At 33.6% G+C, this 14,842-nt stretch overlaps 1 long non-coding RNA gene across 1 annotated transcript; it reads right to left on the bottom strand.

The window, feature by feature from the left end:
- Positions 1–7,254: 7,254 nt before the first annotated feature.
- LOC125494998 (uncharacterized) lies at positions 7,255–8,501 on the bottom strand. The gene is made up of 2 exons (XR_007271359.2): positions 7,880–8,501; positions 7,255–7,730 (listed from the first exon to the last, which is right to left on the bottom strand). It is a non-coding gene; the product is annotated as an uncharacterized LOC125494998 (long non-coding RNA).
- Between the last annotated feature and the right edge of the window lie 6,341 nt (positions 8,502–14,842).

A 14,842-nucleotide genomic window follows, 5' to 3' on the forward strand; every position in this document is an offset into this window, starting at 1 on the left:
TGGTTACAGCAGCTCAAATAATAAATAGACTACCAACACCTATCCTCAAAAACAAAACTCCTTATGAAGTAATGTTTGGCAAGGAACCTGATTACTCTCATTTAAAGGCCTTTGGGTGTTTTGCTATGGCATATAACCCTGAGAGAAAGAAAGATAAATTTGCTACCAAAGCTGTTCCTTGCATCTTCTTGGGTTATCCTGATACCCAGCAGGGATACAAGATGGAAAACCTTCTCACAAAAAGACAATTTGTTTCAAGAGATGTTCAATTCTATGAACATATCTTCCCTCACCTTAAATCTAAAACCTACACCTTCATGAATCCTATGCCCATTGATATACCTAACTTTGTATGTAGTGATGTTGATCCTAATGTGACACATGTACCTGAACCTACACAAGTTGAAGCTGCTTCTCATGACTACATGTCACCTGAACCTACTTCATCTGATCAGACTCACATCCAAGCACCTCAAATACCAACCTCTCAACCTTCTTTCACTGAGCCTACACAAACACAACCACCTGTTCCCTCACCTACACCTACTAGAAAATCTACAAGAATCTCAAAAACACCTACCTGGCTTAAAGACTTTGTTACTACCTCACAAAGAAGCATTGCTTCTAATGAACAAGCTGAAGCAGTAACCTCAATAGTGCCAACATCTGTAAATGAGCACTTTGTAAACATGTTGAGAAAAGTAGTAGAGACTACTGAACCAAAAACCTACTATGAAGCTGCTGCATAATCTGAGTGGGTATCAGCTATGAAACAAGAGCTTGCAGCCCTTGAGAAAAATGAAACCTGGGAGATAACCAGGCTTCCACCTGGAAGAAAAGCAATAGGGTGTAAATGGGTGTATAATACAAAGTATAGAGCTGATGGCAGTGTAGAAAGGAAGAAGGCAAGGTTGGTTATTCAGGGTTGTAATCAGAAGAAGGGAGTTGAGTATACAGAAACATATGCTCCAGTAGCAAAAATGAGTACTATAAGGGCCTTATTGGCTGTTGCAGCTATGAATAAATGGCATACTTGTCAAATGGATGTGCAAAATGCATTCCTTCATGGAGACTTGAAGGAAGAAATCTTTATGCACATACCACTAGGATATCATCCACTTGATGATTGTGCAATGCAGAGGGAGAAAGAATTTCAAGTGTGTAGACTTAAAAAGGCTCTCTATGGCCTGAAACAGGCCCCTAGACAGTGGTTTGCTAAACTGTCTAGTGCCTTGCTGACATTTGGTTTTGTTCAGTCACAAGCTTATCATTCTTTGTTTGTTCAAGCAGAAGATGATAACTTCACAGCTGTGTTAATATATGTTGATGACCTGATTATTACTGGCAACAGTCTTGGTGCTATAAACAAGCTGAAGAGTCTCCTTAGCACTAGTTTTCATATGAAGGATTTGGGCAACCTAAGTTACTTCTTAGGTATGGAATTCACTAGTTCTTCACAAGGGATCTTCATTTCACAAAGGAAGTACGCTCTTGATCTCTTGAAGGAATATGGCATTGACAAACTGAAATCTCTCAAGCTCCCTCTTGACACTCACATCAAGTTGGATGTTCAGAAGGGTACTCCTTTGCCTAATCCAGAGACCTACAGAAGGATGGTGGGGCAATTAATTTATCTTACTCTCTCCAGGCCTGATATAAGTTTCTCAGTTCAATTACTCAGTCAGTTTATGCAAGCTCCTACATCAATTCACATGCAAGCAGCTAGAAGAGTTTTGAGGTACATTAAACAAGCACCTGAACAAGGCATCCTACTAGCTAGTAATACCGCAGCTAAGCTCACAGCTTATTGTGATTCAGATTGGGCATCATGTCCCTTCTCCAGGAGATCTACTACTGGCTATTGTATACTTCTAGGATCCTCTCCAATATCTTGGAAGAGTAAAAAAGCAAAGTGTAGTTGCTCGATCCTCAGCTGAAGCTGAATACAGGGCTATGGCCTTCACTACCTGTGAAGTCACCTGGTTTATGTCCTTATTGAAGGATCTGGGACTAAGGAATTTGCATCCAGCTGCTCTCAAGTGTGACAATCAAGCAGCATTGTCTATAGCTGCTAATCCTGTCTACCATGAAAGGACAAAGCATATTGAAGTGGATTGCCACTTCATTAGAGAGAAGATTGCTCAAGGCATCATACATCCTTCCTATGTTCCTTCTAAAGCTCAATTAGCAGATGTTCTGACTAAGGCACTGCCTACCTACCAACACAACAAGCTTCTAGGCAAGATGGGAGTGCAATCAGCATCACACTCTCATCTTGAGAGGGAGTGTAAATGATAAAACATCTAATATCTACTTCATCATGTGCAGCTCACATGTTCACTTACTAGTTGACACCTAGGCACCTTGGATCACGTGAGAATCATTCTAGGGATTGGTATTGTAATAATACTCTTCCTAGTATAAAAGGCTGCATAGGTCAGCTTGTAATACTTCAACAAACACATCACTAAATACAAGGAGGGGCCGCCATTTGAGCTACCTACCCTTGCTTCAATCTTCTGCATTTATTCGCATTCAATACAGCAGATTTCATCAAACTCTTTCCTTAAAATTGTTTACAAAGTTGAATGCAGATACACTTAGTACTTACTGAATGACAAGGCTTCTTTACTTCTCATTACAGTTACAAGCTGTATTATAATTGATTTCTCTTACAAGAGAATGAACAGGGAGGTTGCCATTGTCAAACAATTTCCTATTTCGTTGCTTCCATAAGGCATACACAGTTTCAGTGAACAAAATCATCACCAGAACTTGATCATCACCAACAATGGCGAATCCAGCATGGGTTCAACTGAACCCACGAGAATCTGAGAAAGCAACTGGAATTTACAGGAAAACAAAATCAAGATATATAAAAAAGCGCCCAAAATAATATGAATCTTATAAACTTGGCTCAGCGGTGTAGCGTGTTGTCATAATGCTTGGGGTGGTCAATGTCGCGGGATCGAATCCCAGGAAGACCTTGTAATTTTTGTTTTACTTTTCTTCCCTCACTTTGTTTTTTTAATTACTACAACTTATGTTTTTATTCTTGGTTTTATTTTTCTTTTGATCCTCCATTTTATAGCTAGCCTACCTTGTATTTTTTTTCTTTTTATACTTTTTTGCCTCCCTTTGTTTTTTATTACTACAACTTATGTTTTTATTCTTGGTTTTATTTTTCTTTTAATCCTCCATTTTCTAGCTTCCCTTCTTCACAAATATTCCACTCCACCAAGCACTAATGTATTACTAGGAAATGAATCTGGTTTAATTTCCCTTTTCTTCCAATTTACTTGCTCAAAAACAATCAATTATTGATAGCATTAATAATTTATTAGCCAAAATATATTACAAAGACCTTACTGTTGGTGACTCGTTAATTATTAATAGCATTAAGAATTTATTAGTCAAACTTGTATAAGTGTTTTTAACGCCTTTAAATATAAGTATTAATAGTAAAATTTAGCTGCACGCTTCGCGTGCATATAAGACTAATTTTTATTTTATGTTTAAACAAATTTGAACCCACGTTTGTTCAATTCTTGGATCCGCCACTGATCACCAAAACATTGCTATTTTGGATCATATGTTGACGTATTGTTACTTCACTATTTTTCCCTTTGCAAGGGACTGTTCCTCACTATTATAATTCGTGGCTTATTATATTCTTGGTCTCCCACTGAACTCCAAAATCACGAACAACTAATATAGACAGCAACTACAAATGAGAAATGTACACCATAAAGCTTTCCACTACTTGCCAAGACATGTTATTTCATCTTGAACACACCTTCAAAATCATACTAAACTACGTTGACAAACCTTCACACATTAACTTACAAAATAGCCACATACTTACAAAAAAAAAAAAAAATCAGCATACATTAAAATAAAGTATTAACATTTTTTGTAGGAATACATCTTTAACCTCTCCGATCCTGATCCATAATTGAGCTACGGGGACATAAAGATTGACTTTCCCCTCTTATTCAGACCTTTTTTCATCTCTCAATTATATCATGATGGTCTGATGGGAAACTTCAACCTCATTTATTTGTTGCTCAATAATATATAGAAGAGTCATATTGCATTTACAATGATTGTAGTTTTCTTTTACTTGATAAGAGTTTTTTTTTGTTTGGTTTTTGGAAAACAGTTTTAAGTTTAAACTGATTTAAAAATGTGTTACATTTTCAAACTAACGTATATGTCGTGTGGATTTTTATCAAATTTAGAATCGAATCAACAATATGTATGTGTGTGCATTAAGGGAGTAAAAATTTTGTTTGGTGGCAAGAAACTGGTAAAATGATCACTAGTAAATAGCCAGATGATATCCATTATTCACAATACTAATTAATCCTAGATATAAAAAAATCCAAAACATTGACATAAAATGCTCAATCTAATATGGTATCAAAACTTGATTTGCACCACTTCAATGTCATACAATTAGGATTATAACTTGTACAGAGACTAAGACTCCGTTTGTTTTGAAGGAATACTTTTTACAGGAAAATGATTTTCCTCTTTCCGTTGTTGTTTGGACAAGGGATTAAAAAGGACAACTACGGTGGAAAAAAGTTTTCCACCCCTTTGTAAACATGCTCCCTTCAAAATTTGAAGGAAAATAATTTTCTTACATTTTCTCATTCCCAACATCTCCATTTTCCTCTTCTTAGCTTGATAATTCTCTATCAAATCAGACTAATGAAAAATAATGTCATTTCGATTTTCCATTGGAAACTGTTTTTCATGAAAAATGTTTTCCAGCAAAACAAACGTACACTAACTGATTTGGGACGAAAAAAATACAATGGAAAAACAACGAAGTAACATTCAAATTGTATAAGAGGTACTCCCTCTTTTTTTTTTATCTTTCTCTCTTTCCTATGCGCGTCTCCTGATACTTGTATTTAAACTTGAATATCTTTCATAATATATTAGTAAAAATTACAACGTTTGAATATTAATAAAGTATTAATTGATACTATATAAAGAAGACCCCATATGAATATATTTATTCTTCTAAAATTGAGAAAATTACATATGAGTATGAATAGTGTCAAGATTTCAAGTGAGAAAAAAAAAACAGAGGGAGTATGGGCCAAGAGGGATAAAAAAAATAACAATTTCTGACCTAGAATGTAATGAAAGATGGGAGTATGGAGACTGAGGTTTTTAGAGCGAGAAAAGGAAAAAATATTGAAGTATTTTTTTTTTGGGTATGTATGACGAAGGATCCTATCAAGCTGGAACATCTCTAACTTAAGTCAACTCAAATTAGATTAACGGGCTAGGCAATTCGGGAGTGGAGGAAAGGTAAGAGGATCCCGCCCTTCCCTGAAGTTCCCCACTGACGATTAAAACCTCAACCTCAAAGGTTGCACTATTAGTGGAAAAAACCTTATATGACAAAGTAAAACAGATCCGATTCTCCCAAAAATCGTTAGGCTAAACTTAGCTTAGTCTGAAGTATTCGTTATTGGTCGTAAATAAGTTTTTCCTTATGCAAATATATATATTTATGTAAGAAGAGTTGGTTCTTAGAAAAGAAGGGTGTATTCTCTTCACTTGATTTTTAGTAGTTTGATACTTATCTCGACTTATTTGAACTTATTATATGTTTACCTAATTTATTTGAACTTATAGGCCCCGAGCTTAGTATATCCAAACATATTTAAACTTTTAAGTTGTAAATTCAACTTAGTGTCCCATATATTTAACTTTAAAATTTATCTAAATTTATTAGCCTTAAACCTAAAGGATAATTGTTAGAAGCTAAAAGTGACAGCATCGACCCTTGATTTTGTCATACAATTTCTAAATTTAAACCATTTAAATATATATTTGATGTTAATGTTTAGATTTTAGGGTAGTGTATATCAACATAAAAAAAAAAATTGTAGAACGGACTGCACTTACCATTCTTTTCTTGTGGTGTAGTATTTTGAGGTAGTCAAATTTGGGGATTTCTTAATAGTTAATCCCCTTGTACATTAATTAGAAATTACCACAGCACAGCATATGTTAAAGCATTCTCTTTACACCCTTAATCTTCGCTTAGTGAAAGGAGTGAAGAAGCTTTTAGATTTATCTCAAAAAAAGGGGAAATAGCTTCTGGACCACTTTCAACTGTCTTCTTAATCCAAGAGTTAACTACGGCCGGGTGAGGAAAACAAAACCTTTAAATAACGAAAACATGAATACATATGTAGGTTTCATAAGATTAATTACAGGTAATTAAGTTCTCTATCCATGGTTCTTTACAAAATGCAAAAAAAAACATTATATAAAATGTTCTAACTATGATTTAGATGTAGTTTCGCAATGGCGTAATTGTTACTATAATTATGATTAAAATTAGCTGGTTTTAGAACAAATTCGACCCGCACTGTCTCTTGCTGCTTTGACCGAATCATTTATTACCTATTTGGCTTTTCTATTTTGTTAGTCAACAATTAGGGTTTTGCTCATTCTCTAAAAAACCAACATTTTCATTTATATTACACAAAGGAGGATTTACTATATTGTTTTTCTTTTGTCTCTTACAAGGAGGTGATATAAGTTATTCGGATAAAATTTATATAATGTTAATAGAAATCAATTAACAATTTGAATGGATTTTTTTTTACCTCGTTTGTTTATTGAAAATTCAAATTATTGGATTGAGGGCTGGGGGCATAGCCCTAAAAGTTTATGTAAACTTTTTTCCAACTTCGAAATTTTAGAAGTTTGATATATTCGAACTTTAAATGAAACAAGTAATAAACCCTTAATCGATATGTTTTTTGGACAGTTAGTTAGTATTATTAATGGTCATATAATGAAATTAATTTCAGGACTTGTTATAAACTTATGTTAATTTTAGAACTTCTCAACCAATATATTGGAAATTTTGATTTAAATTTATAACTTCTATTAACCAATCCATGAAAAATAAGGTAAATTAATTATTAGGCCAAACCAATGATCTCATGGATTTTCAAACTAGATTCAAACTATCAAGTTTTAAATTAGATTTGATTGTGTAGATATTCATATCGGATTTGGACTCAAAACTCAAAAAGCCAATTTTATTTCGGATTAGATTAGACTTGAGTTAAATCTAAATGATAGAATAGTAGATTGATCTTATCTTTCTTTAATTTTATCTTTGTATGAAGATGTGAAACATATGTATCCTTAAAGATAAAGTTAAAGCCAACAAGAGAGACACTCCCAAATAAACATACATTAAACAGTAAATTAAATTCCAAAACAATAAGGAAAATTTTATTGGTAAGAAAATCAAATCATCTTTATTCCTAATATTCTAAAAAATAAAAACATGTATAGGAACAACCCAAATCTTGTTGATTGTAAAACGTCAAACAGTGATACACGAGATCTGGTATCAAATCCCGTTTACACCACTGTACTTTATCGCTCCCGATAAATAATATAAAAATATCACAACCCTACCAAAGAAGCAATTAATCTCTCACTAATAACATAAGCTAAAGCATTAACCCAGTCCCACCTAAAAGATTACACACTTTCTGGGAAAAACAAATTAAACCTCACGCAGAAAACAGATAGGCTCACGGCACACATACAACTGTACAAGTGGTTGCTGGTCCATCACAATTCTCGTGCTTAGTTTCCTTCTCTTTAGCATGCTTCATTAATTATCACCTGATCCATCCTTCTTTGCTCTTTAATCATCAGATCAACCACAAAACCTGTGAGTTTATAGTACTAATTGTCATTAGTTTTTTTTTTTTCCTTAAAAAATATAACTTTAGCAAGTGACTTTAAAGCTGCAACATACAACTTTAGACTAATTGAAACTTAACCTTTTCTTAAAAACATCAAGAAAAAAAATACTTACCAACATTCACAAGCTAATCTCACCTGGGTTTGAAAACCTGTACAAAAAAAAAAACAAAACCATAATAACACAAAATACAAATATAAATCTGATTATATACATAATTATACCCTAATCGTTGAAACAATCCAACAGATTTTTTTTTCTCCTGCTTTTTGGGAGAAATTTGCAACAAAAAATGAAACAAAATCATGAAGATCATACAGTATATAATAAGATCATACTAAAAGCATAGTAGAAATTTTCATGCACATATATAACAAAAGCAAAAAAAGAAAGTGAGAAGGAGAAAGGGAGAGAAGGGGATAGTGGGGGTGACAGATAGAGGGTGAGCACGCATAGCTTCAAGCACATATTTCATGCAAGAAAAGCACCATGTGTGCTCACTCTCTTCTGTCACCTCCCTCTTACCATATATTTTTTTTGGTAATTTTGAAGGAGAGAGAACCCTAATTAGGGCATAATTGATGGGAAGAAAAAAAAACCCTAAAGAATAATGAGTAGAGAGGAAGTGTTGAGTAGATTGGAAACAGTGTTTTGCTGTGTTGTGGTGAAGACATGGCATGATGGTTGAGCTCTTTATATAGAGGAGCTAAGCTAGTGGGTAGCATGACATCTGGAATAAATGTGCCCCCTTCTTCTCCCCCTATCTTTCTCTCTCTCTCTCCTTTTAATTATTTTATTTACTATTTTATCTTCCTCCAACAAGTGGTGGGAGCCTAGGAGGATAAGTCATCAAATTCTCCACGACAAAATATAACAATTTTAATTAGAGGTGAAAGTTATTTAGATAAAATTCAAAATTCAATTCAAATTGAATTAGTAATTTAGCAGATCGGATTCGAACTGTGTTTGGATTGGATAAATTGCGATTTTTTGAAAAATTGGATTTTCGGATCGGATTGGATTGAAGGTATTTGGATAAAATAAGAATATAACTGAATAACAATATGTCTTGTATTAAGTATCTGGACTGGACTTAAGTACTAACCTGATTTTTTTAGAAAAGCCTGGTACATAGCTCAATAGGCGTATCACTTCAACCCTTTCCCTAAAACTCTAACAGCACTTAATTCCTCATTTCTTAAATCTATTAGTCTGTTGTTGTGCTTAATTTATTTCATCGAAAAACTAGAGCATAAAAAAAATGAATTTTCGGATCGGATCCAATCTAGTGTATGAAAATTCGGATTGGATTGATCGAATTCAAACTCTAGTCGGTTTAGATTTGGATTGCAAAATTAAAATTCAAATTTTGTTCGAATCGGATTGGATTAGGGCCTAATCCAAATTGTAATACTCCCTCCCTCCAGGTATATTAGTACTTTCTTCGTTCTTATTAACTTATATTTGGAGAATTTGGGGTGTTTGTTGGTATTTAGGTGAGTGTCCAGTGCAAGGATAGTTAGAGGATAATTTTTCTCACCATGAGGTTCCCGAAAATTGTGAAAGCCTTCTTTCATTCAGGCTGTATTCTTAGTGAGATTAATTATATATTTATTTCTTTAATTCCCAAGATTAAAAATCCTTCTAATGCAAATCACTTTAGACTTATTAGTCTATTTTCGACCATTTATAAAATGATCTCAAATGTTATAATGAATAGAAAAGATCTTACTCCAAAGGATTATTCATCCCCTCCAAGAAGCTTTTGTCCCGGATCGAATGATTCAAGATAATACTTTGATTGTGCATGAACTTTTTCATTTACTTAGTAGGAAATTTGGTTAAGAAGGTTGGATTGCTATTGAGTTGGATATGGAGAAGCATATGATATATTAAAATGGAATTTTATTTTTATTACTCTCCAAAAGCTAGCTTTTTGTGAAAAATGGATTTAATTCCAACTTTAATCCAACCTTCCTCTATTTGTTGAACCTAGCCAACATCCAACCAACCTTTCAAAGATCTAAAATATCAACTTACCAATTAAGACCATCGGTCCTTATGAAGTAGTGAAATAATAAAAAGAGAATAACATGATTCAATATATATATATATATATATATATATATATATATATATATATATATATATATATATATATATATATATATACACCTCATATGAATTAATACAATAAAGTTCCCAAATTCCATATGCTTGCATCAATCTTCCATACAAACATAGTATAAATCTCATAATCAACATGTTTCACACAACGGCATAAAACATGCAAATCTAACATAATAGAAATCATTATGAACTAAAAATAGTTCATATACATGATGCTACATAATTCTCATCCTTAGAATCATGATACTAATCCAATCAACACATAGGTATGTATGTACCTTGTGTAGACAAATTGAGTGGGCACTTTAATTCACAGCCTTAAAAGTCGCCTAAAGAGAATTTTCCGCCTAAACAACCAATATAAATTCACAATCAATTCTTTATGAATTTACAACAATAATAAAATACTTTAAACCCTTCTTAAAAGTGTTTAAAAACCTTCCCATCATTAAAACTTAAGTATTGAAGCCTCCTACTATAGTACTACTATACTAGTTGTCAAAAACACTCAAAACTCATGTTTTAAATCATAAATCTCCATCAACAATACTCTTTTCAAATTTCCAACAACATATTATATATTAAAACTCTTTTTAAACACATTTAAACATATTTAAAATCATAAGAACAATCAGTCTCATAAACTATAACATAATGATTTTTCAACCTTTAAAACCCTAAAAATTCATACTTTGATAATTAAAAATTCAATTCCAATATAATAAGTAAATATGAATTTTTATTTTTTCAATACATAAATTATATAATCTTATTAGATTCATAATCAAATCATCAAATTATAACTTTTAAACATAATCATATTGAACAAATCTTAAAAACATAGACTTTGCATTGAAAATAACTTGAGTAAGAAACTAACCAAAGCAAGAAGAGGAGGGATGCCGACGGGGGAGGCAGCGCGACGACAGTTGGCTGTCGGCGTATGGGACATCAACATCCGGCGAGGAAAGGGAGTGAAGGTCGAAGGAGAGGAAGAAATAAAAAGAAAAGAAAGAGAGAGAAAGAATAGGGCCGAAATTTGTGGGAAAAAAGGAGGAGAGAGAAAATTAAGTTTGTGAAAAATGGGATTTATGGGATTTTTATAGTTTCCCCTTGCGGGCTTAGGAAAAGGTGATTGGACTCAAATAGTATTTAGTGATTAATAAAATTAGAGTTTGGGTTCCCCATACCCCATTAGGAGTCCTTTTCCTAATCCAAAAAATGTCTTAAACTTTTCAAATATTTTTCAAAGCATGCCCAGACAAAAATTTAACTTCCTTAATTCATCAAAATAATTCCTTTGACTTTTAGATAGGCAACCTTCGAAGAAATAAATCATTTAAATACTAAAATATATTTAAATATAAATAACTATACATTAAAATATATTTATAAAATTTATAAATTTACGGGGATTACACTTATAGGCCAATAAATGCTTGTAAAGATTTCAAGATTAAATTTTATATTTGTATAAAGGCCTAGCATTGAAAATTAAAGTTTATGACATTTGGCCAAAATAAAGTTCAAATAAGAGCAGATTAGATTAGACTTGTTAAAGTTTTAAATCGGATAATATCCAGATTCAAATGGCTTCTAATATTAATCGACTTGGACCTATTTGAACCCAAGTATCCAACTGAAAACCAAACTCTCACCTAGGAGTGCTTATCCATCGAGCAGAGCTCAAACTCTTGTTAGCTCGATCGGTTGGTGTTCATTTAAGTTTATTCAAACTCGAGCCGAGCTTGAAACTTGACGAACCAAGCTGGGATCAAGCCAAGCTTTGACCAACCGTAATTAAGCCGTTATGGAGGTGTTCATTAACAAGGTTGACCTATCATTATCTTTAATTTACTCGTCATTTTTATATTTCTTTCTTGAATATTTTTATTTTTGGAGTTTATTCTTTATTAACAAAACAATTAACTTAGTTTTATGAAATATATAGAATACATATATTTATATATACTTATATAATACCTTATTTTTATGTATAAAAAAGTAATTGAACCTGTTCACTAGCTTTTTCATCCGAGCTTGTCATAACTTAGCTTGGCTCGTGAAGGTCTCGAACCGAGCCACAACGAGCCGAACTTTCACCGAGCCCATCTCGAATCGTTCACGAGCACGTCGGGTTCATTATCATCCCTACCGTCTCACCTTCACACCATTTTTATATTATTTTCTTTTTTGATGTTTAATGACATAATTTGAAATTTGATAGATTGTGGGAAGTCTTCGGTCGTGCTGTTTTATCTGTTTAGTGAGATCCCCTTCGGTTTCGCTAGACGATCATTTATTGAAATTTAAGTTACCAATGCATCTTGTGCTTCTAAAAAAAAATTCAAAGCTCGAATCCCTTATCAACTGCAGGCCATGCATATCAAACGGAATCCTCAGATTCTTGTTTTTATCCTCATCCTTGTTTTATTCATCCACCTTTTCCTTCTTTCTTTCCTTTTGATCTAACGCCTGGGGAGAGAGCAAATACGGAGACATGGAATTTAAGAGATTAACATGCCATGTCAATTCTTATGGTTTGTTGGTCGGTGAGCACTTTCCCACCAGATAATAACTCACCTGTATACGGGTAATATTTATATCACGAGTTGTTTGACATAATATGATCAAGCGTATGATAAATTTTGATAGAATATAAAGACGAATCTTAGGCCTCTAACCACTAGCTTATAATTTTCTCTAAGGATATATGAGATTCGAGGGTAGGATTATAGGATGAAATGAATTAGTGAATAAAAGCTCAGAGAATTATGTTATTAGTTTTTTTTAATAAGTGAGCATAGCATTAATCACCAAACCATAACAACTTAGCCAACATTCTAAGGAAGACAAGCCAACTAGGTTGGACCCCCTCCCAAAGAGCAGGCAAACAGCTATACAACCAGATTATAGACTAGAGAACCACTCTAAGTCTGACCTCGTAACTTTCTTTGGCATTGCATACATGATTCTCATTTTAACAACATGCTTCAAGTGTCTAAGCGTAAACTGAACAGTAGGAACAACTTGATGCTAGAAGCTCTAATTCCTACTATGGCATATCATATATGTCAGGGCAGCAACCGTCACAAAAATCACTTGTTTTTTGAACTTGGAAATTCTTCTGTTCTTGCTCTAGTTGACAATCTGCATCAGTGTAACAGCTGTAAAGTTGATGGTAAGCCATCTCTTCACTTCCACAAGGCAAGCTTCACTATAACAACATCTAAAGAAAAGATGTTCATGATCTTCAGCACCATTAACACATAACAAACATATTATAGCAGTAGGACATATGCCTATATGAGCCAATCTAGCTGAAGTTTGCAATCTAGCCTAAATTGCTAGACATCAAATGAAATTATATGTGGGTGTATTAAGTCTATTCCAGACTAGCCTATCTCATTACAATAGCTTTTACACCTACAATTTTTTCATAAACTGCTTTCACCGAATACTTAGTCATAGTGCACATTTCAGCTTGACTATAATATTGCTTCAGAAACTCTTTGGTGGAACAAACATTCCTCCAGTATCAGCTTGCACTAGACTGAGGATGATAGTTTTACCACTCCTCATTATGCAGATAAACAGATCCACTTAATCCAAACATCATCCTGTTTGGTAGCCACAACCCAAACATATTTACCCATATTAGCAATATTCCACATAACCACATTCCTGATTACAAGCCCTCCATGATGTTTGCTAGCACACAAATTCTCCCAAGCTATGTTTCCAAGGTCTGTTGCTGTAAGCTTGCCCACTCCAAAAACATACCCTGCAGATCTTGGCAACCTCCTTAAGAAAACTCTGAGGCAAAATATAAATCTGGGACTAGTACATATGAAGGCTTATAAGCAAACGGTTAATGAGTTGGGCTCTAGCTGTGTAAGAGAGATGTCTAGAGCTCCAAATTCTGATTCTTGCAATCATTTTGTCCACCAACACATCGCTCTAAGCTTGAGAAAGTCTTTAGAACAAATAGAGACACCTAAGTACTTAAATGGTAAAGTACTTTGTTTAAAACCAAAGGCCATAACAAGCCTTTGCACATCAGTATCCAGCATACCATAGCAATAGATAGAAGACTTCTATCTGTTTGCTTGCAAACCAAAAGTATTAGAGAATAGCTTAAATGCTTGCAACATGAGGTATATAGTAGCATATTCTCCCTTGCAACAGAGAATAAGATCATCCACAAAACACATATGTGTAAGCTTGATTTCTTTACTTCTTGGATGCAAATGAAATTGAGGGAGCTCACTCAATTTGTTCAAGATGCGAGATAGATATTCCATATAAATTACAAAGAGGAGATGAGATATGGATCACCTTGTCTCAATCCTCTTTGAGATTTGAAGAAGCCATACATTGAGCCATTGATCATCAGGGAAAAAATAGGAGTAGTAACACACTCCATGATTAGATGCAAAAATTTCCTAGGGAAGTTCAGATACTCTAACATCTCTCTAGAAAAACACTAATCCACAGTGTCATATGCCTTTTGAAGATCCAATTTCATCATGCAACTTGGCTGGATAGATTTTCTTCCATAGTGTCCGATTAAGTCTTGGACAACCATAACATTATGCATTATGAATCTTCCTTGAACAAAACCACCTTGATTCTCAAGGATTAAATCAGGTAGAATCTGACCAAGTCTACCACTAAGGACTTTTGTTATATATTTGTACAATGTATTGCAGCAAGAGATAGGACGAAATTCACTTACATTCTTGGGACATTTAGTCTTAGGAATGAGAGTGACAATTGTATGATTAAGCTCTTTTAGCAATCTATCATTTTGGAGGACATCTAGAACCACATCTATTACATCATTGCCAATAACACCCCAACTTTCCTTGTAAAAAGAGGACCCAAATCCATCTAGGTCAGGAACCTTTAAACCTGGAATAGAGAAGACAACCTTCTGAATTTCAT

Source organism: Beta vulgaris, chromosome 2, assembly GCF_026745355.1.
Source record: "Beta vulgaris subsp. vulgaris cultivar EL10 chromosome 2, EL10.2, whole genome shotgun sequence".
NCBI lineage: Eukaryota > Viridiplantae > Streptophyta > Magnoliopsida > Caryophyllales > Amaranthaceae > Beta > Beta vulgaris.